Below are 8,593 nucleotides of genomic sequence, written 5' to 3' on the forward strand. Positions count from 1 at the left end.
ACGTGCATACACCTTTTCATTCTGTGCCCCTCGTCAAACTTGGAACCAGGTAATCGCAACTGGCCTCAAAAATGGTCAGCCCACCGGAGGCAGAGGTGTTAGACCGGCCAGTCCAGCAGAAAGAAACCCTCCAATCATCACCATTCACCAGATGTCAGAATGAACAAAATGCAGTCCTGGATGTCAGTGAGAGCAGATACAATAACAACGGAGCCAACATCTGTAATTTATTGTGAACTTGTTGGAGTCACAACAGGTGTGATGAATCACAAAACCCCTCCCCACATTGAGAGCAGATGAATGGTCTCTCCCCAGAATTAACTCGCTAGTGTCGCCGTACTCAGGACGGATCATTGAATGTCTCCCCTGCTCAGAGCAGGTGAATGGCTTCTTCCAGGTGTGAACTCACTCGTGTTCCTGCAGGGTGTATGGATATCTGAATCCCTTCTGTCACTAAGAGCAGGTTAACACCTTCTCCCCTGTGTGAACTCGCTGGTGCCTCTGCAGGTTGAATAACCGAGTGAATCCCTTCTCACACTGAGAGCAGGTGAATGGCCTCACCCCAGTGTGCACTCGCTGGTGTGTCAGCAGGTTCGATGAAGTAGTGAATCCCTTCTCACACTGAGAGCAGGTGAACGGCCTCTCTCTAGTGTGAACTCGCTGGTGTCTCTGCAGGTGGGATAACTGAGTGAATCCCTTCTAACACTGAGAGCAGGTGAACGGCCTCTCCCTAGTGTGCACTCGCTGGTGTGTCAGCAGGTTGGATGAAGTAGTGAATCCCTTCTCACACTGAGAGCAGGTGAACGGCCTCTCCCCAGTGTGCACTCGCTGGTGTGTCAGCAGGTTCAATGAAGTAGTGAATCCCTTCTCACACTGAGAGCAGGTGAACGGCCTCTCTCTAGTGTGAACTCGCTGGTGTCTCTGCAGGTAGGATAACTGAGTGAATCCCTTCTCACACTGAGAGCAGGTGAACGGCCTCTCCCTAGTGTGCACTCGCTGGTGTGTCAGCAGGTTGGATGAAGTAGTGAATCCCTTCTCACACTGAGAGCAGGTGAACGGCCTCTCCCCAGTGTGAATTCGCTGGTGTATATGCAGGTGGGATAACTGACCGAATCCCTTCCCACACTGAGAGCAGATGAACGGCCTCTCCCTAGTGTGAACTCGCTGATGTTTCCGCAGGTTCGATGAAGTAGTGAATCCCTTCCCACATTGAGAGCAGGTGAACGGCTTCTCCCCGGTGTGAACTCGCTGGTGTGACTTCAGGGCAGATAATTGAGTGAATCCCTTCTCACACACAAAGCAGGTGAACGGCCTCTCCCCAGTGTGACTGTGTCGATGAGCTTCCAGCTGAGATGGAGCACTAAATCCCTTCCCACAGTCCCCACATTTCCACGGTTTCCCCATGTTTTGGGTGTCCTTGTGTCGCTCCAGGTTTGACAATCAGTTGAAGCCTCGTCCACACAAAGAACACGTGTACAGTCTCTCCCCACTGTGAATGGTGTGATGTCTTTTCAGGCTGTGTAACTGGTTAAAGCTCTTTCCACAGTCAGTGCTCTGGAACACTCTCACCCGGGTGTGTGTGTCTCGGTGCTTTTCCAGTCACAATGATGGTTAAAATCTTTTGAAGCCGACAGATTGGGCAAACATTTCTCCTTCTCGATTCAAAGTCCGGTGATATCCAGTTCCAAGGAATTGAGAGACTCAGCCAGATTGAGACGTGACGTTTGAGATTTCTGTCTGTAATTCCTCCTCTTCTAATATCCTGTTAAAAACAATTTACAAAAGACATCACTGTCAGTACAGGATAGAAATTCAGAACAGACAATTCTAGTTCCTAGAGAACATTCTTTCCTCGCTCATTCCCCAAAAGCTGTAAACCTCCATCCCACACACTCTCCCTCCATTCTCACTCTGCTGTATCTAATATTCACCCTCCCAATTCTCCTGAAGGTGCTGATTCAGACTGATTGACAGATCCCTGCTCACTGCTTCCTGTCCTGGGCACAGAGATCATAACAAATAGGAGCTGCAGTTGGCCACTCGGCCCATCGAACCTGCTCATTTATTCTGTGGGATCATTGGTCGATCTATGTCAGCAACATTCTCCGTGTTATTGACCAGAGGCTGTAGCCACCTAAAATGGCTGATTCCAGATTAATTTGGCCAAAACCCGATGTAAAATGGCTAACCGAAAAGGCTGATGGGAAAAGCAGCCAACAGGGCACAAACGGACAGCTGCAGACAGAACAGTGTATTCGGCTCTGGGGAAGTCGGCCCAGATCGATACCTGCAACCATTAACAGCACATCAACCCAGCCATCTGCAGTTTAATCGTCCATCCCCGGGAATAATTGCAACAAATTAGCAATTGAAAGCCGATCTAGACCTCTCGGCGCCAGCAGTGGCCGAGACAAAGAAAGGTGAACGACCACCCCCCGATCAAGGAATCGCCCCATTATTGGAGCATATCGAACCCAGTGATTGGGACCAAGTCCAATCACTTGGGACCAGGGTCAAGGTCCGCCCCGAGAGGCGGGAGGCCCCTGGGAACTATAAAGATAGGGGCCAAGTTCAGATCAACCCTTCTTTCCCTTCTTCTCCTGCTCGCAACCTTCGCAAGAACCATCGACCAGAAACCGTAAGTTTGACTCCAGCGATCGCTACCCGATAGAGACTCCTAGCCATCGACCTGTATCAGCCTTTGAATCCCGCAGGCCAGACCCAATTCGATAAGCCATTCGTTTCCCTGACCTGGTGGGCCATTCCCAAAGTTAAGTATTGGCCAGTAGTGGTAGGTAGTAGTCTAGACAGTAGGATTATTGTGTAAGTATTTATTGCTGTATATAATAAATGACCGTTGATTTTACTCTTACTAAGCGGTGTGCTGGCTTATTAATCATAACTAGAGCTTGAACCACGTGGTGGTATCAGAAAGATACCTGGCGACTCGTGAGCAAAGGTGACAGAATTAGAGCTAATAAAACTAAGGCTAATAAGAGCAACAAGGCTGGGTGTACTGACTCAATATCTGTGAGCTCAGGAGGCCGAGCTGAACAACACCATGAAGAGGCTCGATGATCCGGAGGAGAGAATCCTGAACGTTGAGCGAGATGCCTCCTCGGCGGAGGCAAGAATTAAATCCTTGAGAACCAGCTGAGTGGCGTGGGAGAAGCCTGGAGAACTTGGAGAACCGAGGGTCAGAGAAAGAACATCCGAGTCATTGGCCTGCCAGAAGGTGTGGAGGGTGAGGCTCTCGTCAGGTCCTTCGAGGACCAGCTGCCACGTTTTCTCAAGCTGGATGTGAAGCCTGGGCGTTTCAAATTAGAAAGGGCATCGGATCCTGTCTTTGAGGCCAAGGGATAGTTTTCATCCCAGGCCTGTGATCATTCACTTCCACAACTTGAAAGACAGCAGTAGGTCCTGGAGACGGGTAAGGTGAGGTGGGGCCTGGCTCCATAAGGAATGAGGATTTTCCTTCTTCCAGGATTTTTCAACAGCTATGCAAACGAAGCATCAAGGCTTCGATGAAGTTCGAAGGGAACTGAAGGCTGCGGTAGTGAATTCTGTCGCTTTACCCAGCAACTCTGAAAATTGTATCCGACAACTCCGTCAAGACTTTCGATAATCCGACTACTGCCTTGGCCTTCATTAAATCCATGAAGTGCAAGGATTTGGAGGGATGGTTTGCAGCTCGGACTAACTCAGGCTCTAATCTGGACTCTTTCCCTATCATGGTGTTGTCTGAATTTGTTATCTTTTATCCTGTTGAAGGGAGTTGTTATTCTGTGAGCGCTGATTGAATGTCTTCTTCTCCTCCTCGAGTGTTCCAGGGACTCAGATTATCTCATCCCAGTTATGGTAGATGTGTTGTGTGCTTATTATCCGTTGTCTTCTATTATCCGAGCGTTAATCATGGCAGAACCGAGTGGTGCCATTGCCGAAGGGTGGTTGGTGGTGGATGCAGGTCTTAACGGGTGGGTCTAAAATGCGGGAGGGACATTCGATCCCCATTCCCTTGTTGGCCCTTCTTTTCTTCTCCTCATTTTGGAGAAGGTATCCTGAAGATAACGACAGTCTGGCCGTGGGGTTAATCCTCCGGGTCCTCAGTCTTATTGAGGAATGTCCCCTTGGTTCTATTGTGGTCGTGATTCTTTTGTATTTTTGTTATTATGGGAGGGTTTATGTGTTGTTGACTTTATCCAACTCTGGTACAGACGGGGCTTTTAACCGTGAAAGGAGCAGTTTGGGGAAACCTTGGTGCCTCTGGTGTAAAGTGAGTTGGAGGAGGGGGTAATGATGCACGCCCGATTGTGGTGTGAAAATCTGTTCCTGTCTCTCTGTCGCCTAACTAATGGCGGCAGTTAATCTGCAAATTTTCTCAGGGAATGTACGGGGCATCTATCACCCAATCAGAAGGAAAAAGATCCTCTCCTTTCTTAAGGAGAAAGTCGACATAGGTTTAGTACAGGAAACTCATCTGGATTATGAGGAACACTTTAAATTGAGGTGGGATTGGGTGGGGCAGGTTTTTTCAACTCCTTCATCAAGTAGCAGGGGTGTGGCAATCCTTATTAATAAAAATATCCCTTTTAAGGTTGAAACCTGCACCAAGGAAAAAGGAGGTAGATATGTGATCATTAGAGGTTTGGTGCATGGAGATGTTGTTTCAATAATGAATGTTTATGGATCCCCGAATTACTCCCCGGGGTTCATTGCAAAGGCTTTTGTATATTTTGCAAAGTTAGCTTCGACTAACTCTTTTGTGGTTGGCGACTTTAACGGCCACTTCTATCCTCTGGCTGATCAGCTACCGGTTACCAGAACCCCCCAACACTGCAAGCGAGGGCTTGGCATCGGCTTGTGAGGGGGTGGGTTATGTGGATGTTTGAAAGAACTTTGCATCCAAGGGGCGGAGATTTTACCTTCTTTCCAGACCTACATCAACGTCACACCAGAATCAACGACTTTCTTGTGCCGGGAGCATCGTACTCGCAGAGCTCCCCCCCGCTTGTCTGCACTTTTTGCTCGAGGGCTCACCCCAGGTCGAGAATGTGGAGGTTTGATGCTTCCCGGATAAGAGACGCTTCATTCACTGCGCATTTTGAGTTCTTCCTTTTGGTTAACTCGACCCCCGAATTCCCCCCTCCATTTTGTGGGAGACGTGTAAAGTTTATGCTCGGGGCTAATCATTTCTCACACTGCTAATAAAAGGTGCAGAATGCTGGAGAACCAGCGGCTTCTGGAGGTTTGTTTGGCGAAGGTGGAAGAGAATCATATGGAGGGCCTGAGTAAGCTATTGCTGAAGGAGGTTAACATGGCAAGAGGAGCTTTGGACTCCCTGTTGACTCAGCAGGTCGAGTAAAGTTAAGAGTTTGTGAGGCAGAAGTTGTACGAGTTTGGGAAAAGCCGAGCAAATACTTAGCCCGTTTGAAAAAGAAAATGGCCGACTTTCGGGCGATTCCCAAAGAGATCTCAGCCCATCCTGGTGATGAATGGAGGTGTAGAGAGCTCTTCACTTCTTTCTCAAAAAGAGGCCTTAACAATTCCCATCCATCACCACTCTTCTCCGCCAGGCTGAACTTGTTTTATCTCTCAATAACTTCTCCTTCAACTCATCCCACTTTCTCCAAATCAAAAGTGTTGCAATGGGTCCTAGCTACGCTTGCCTTTTTATGGGGTATGTGGACATTCATTGTTCCAGGCCAACCCAGGTCCCCTCCCACAACTCTTTTATTGGTACATCGATGACTATTTTGGTGCCATTTCATGCTCTCGTCTGGACCTGGAAAAATTCATCAACTTCGCTTCCAGTTTCCACCCCTCTTATCACTTTCACCCCATCCATCTTAGACACTTCACTTCCCTTGACCTTTCTGTCTCCATTTCCGGCAATAGACTAACATCCATTACAAGCCCACTGACTCCCATAGCTACCTGGACTACAGCTCTTCACACTCCATCCCTTTCTCTCAACTCCTTCGCCTCCGTCGCATTTGTTCCGACGATGCCACTTTCCAAAGTGGTGCTTCGAAAATGTGTTCCTTCTTCCTCAACCGTGATTTCCCACCTACAGTTTTTGACAGGGACCTCAACAGTGTGCGGCCCATCTTACGTGCCACTTCCCTCGCCCCCTGCCCTCTCTCCCAGAACAAGGATAGAGTTACCTCATTTACACATTTCACCCCACCAGCCTCCGTATGTAAAGCATAATCCTCTGCCATTTTCGCCAACTCCAGCACGATGCCACCACTAAACATATCTTTCCTTCACTCCCGCTGTCAGCATTCTGTAGAGACCGTTCCCTTCGGGATAATCTAGTCCACTCCCCCACCATACCCACCACCTCTCCCATCACCCACAGCAATTGCAGAAGATGTGACATCTGCCCCTTTACCTCTTCCATTCTTAACATCCCAGGCATAAAGCACTCATTCCAGGTTAAGCAGTGTTTCACTTGCACCTCTTTCAATTTGGTCGATTGCATTTACAGTTCCCAATGTGGTCTCCTCTATATCGGAGAGACCAAACGTAGACTGGGTGATCGCTTTGCTGAGCACCTTTGATCTGTGTGCATTCAGGACCCTGACCTTCCCATAGCTTGCCATTTTAACACAAGACCCTGCTCCCATGCCCACATTTCTGTCCTTGGCCTGCTGCAATGTTCCAGAGAAGCTCATCACATCCTGGAGGAACAGAGTCTCATCTTCCGGTAAGGGATGCTACAGCCTTCCAGTCTCAACATCAAATTCAGCAACTTCAGATGATTAGCTCTACTATGTTTTCATTACATTTCATTTTACCTGTCTTTTAATTTTTCTTTCTTTCTTGATATATATTTTCCTCCCCAACCTTATCCCCACTTTCCTTACCATTTCTCCCCTTTGCTTCCCCCTTCCCCTCATTTTACCTATTTACCACCCATGATCCCCTTCTCCCCACATCTGTATCTGTCCCTCAGATTTTAGTTTCTCTGCTGTTTGACCTTTCACAGCTTTTATTCTCCCTGGGGACTGCTATTTGCACTCTTTTTCCTTTGTTTCTGTGGCTATGACTCATCTTTCATTCCCTCACCCTACAGTATAAATATTTCCCACTTTCTATGCCCTTTATCATTGACAAAGGGTCATCTGGACTCGAAATGTCAGCTCTTTTCTCTCCTTACAGATGCTGCCAGACCTGAGATTTTCCAGCATTTCTCTTCTGGAAATATACAACGTAGCTACAGTCCTATATTACACAACTAGAAATAATAATAAATGTGCTTTATTACAGAACCATTAACAATACATCTAATCTGCACCATATACAGACATATCTCTATCCTACATTCATTTACTGTCCCCTTAAATGTCAACCATCTCCTGGGGAAACCAGCCCTTTAATTGTGAACATTGGGAAAGAGACCATCCTTTTAGCCAGACGAATAAATGTATCAAGCTGAGGGAGCAAAGGATGTCAATGTCTTTAAGAGAGAGACCTGGGCCAAGCTTTCCAGAGTCTGCACCCTCCCTGGATTCACTTCCTTTCCCTTCAGTTGCTGCAAGTGACCAATTGAAGCAGAGAATGAGAAAAAAAATGGAAAGGGGAAGAAAAGAAAGTGTTTTACTCACAGATGTTGGGCACACTGTCTGAAGCTCAAATTTCATTCACACAAAGCGGGAGGACCAGAGTCCTTCCGGTCCTCCAATCTTTCCATTGGTTGCTGGCCGCCTGAAGACAATGGGCAACGGATGGCACGTGTCATGGATGCCCGTTTGACCTCAATGGGAAGAACCGTTACTGCGCACGCGCATCTTCTCTCCTTTGAACATGCGCAGTCCCTGGCCGCCACCGGAGCGGTGTCTCTGGCGAGGGGGCCTATGGGAGATTCAGCCGCCATTAACCATCTCCAAACCAGTCTCCAAACCCCTGGGACTGGGGTGAAAAGTGGGGGTGGAGTAGCAGTGCCCCCATTCCGGACACAAAGTACATGTGTGTAGTCACTGGATTTTATTGTGACGCCCCTTAGCACATTTTTTTGTTAACTTCAGGTGTAAAGATTTAGACATATTGGGGAGAGCAATAGGTGAGTGTGAAACTGAACCCGAGAGTCAGCACCTTCAGGGGAGGAGAATTGGGGGAAAAGCAGGAGGAGGATATTGAGACGAATTAGTGTTGCAATCAATAGGGAGGGAGTGTGTGGAGGCAGAGGCAGAGAGAAGTAGCATTTTCTGTCACATGATCATGAGCTTGGACAATTTTTTCAAATCATTTGTGAAACTTGGATTTACAACGTCCCTGTGAAACACCTTGGAAAATTGAATTACATTAAATGTGCTGTATAAATGCAAATTACTGTGTTGTTGAAGACTGACACTTGAGCTCCTCCACTATCCTGAACACCTGCTAGACGGTCATGAACAGTCTATTTAACCATCTCATTTACACAGACCAGCCCAGCCCACCCATTCTCAGTGAATCTGCTGTTCTCAGGCTCCCTTGCAACTCTATCTCTGCTCTCACTGCACTGAGCTCAAGTGCGAACAAAGCATTTTTGTCTTCAGATTTTTAGTGTGAGAGGTTAAACCTATCAGGAGACGATGAATAGGCCGGG

The 8,593-nt window shown here is 47.7% G+C and overlaps 1 long non-coding RNA gene across 1 annotated transcript; it reads right to left on the reverse strand.

Annotated features, from left to right (window-relative positions):
• Positions 1-214: 214 nt before the first annotated feature.
• Positions 215-7,708, reverse strand: LOC140420369 (uncharacterized). Its single transcript, XR_011946320.1, has 2 exons — positions 7,611-7,708; positions 215-1,762 (listed from the first exon to the last, which is right to left on the reverse strand). It is a non-coding gene; the product is annotated as an uncharacterized lncRNA (long non-coding RNA).
• Positions 7,709-8,593: the final 885 nt, after the last annotated feature.

Source organism: Scyliorhinus torazame, chromosome 5 (assembly GCF_047496885.1).
Source record: "Scyliorhinus torazame isolate Kashiwa2021f chromosome 5, sScyTor2.1, whole genome shotgun sequence".
Classification (NCBI taxonomy): Eukaryota; Metazoa; Chordata; class Chondrichthyes; order Carcharhiniformes; family Scyliorhinidae; genus Scyliorhinus; species Scyliorhinus torazame.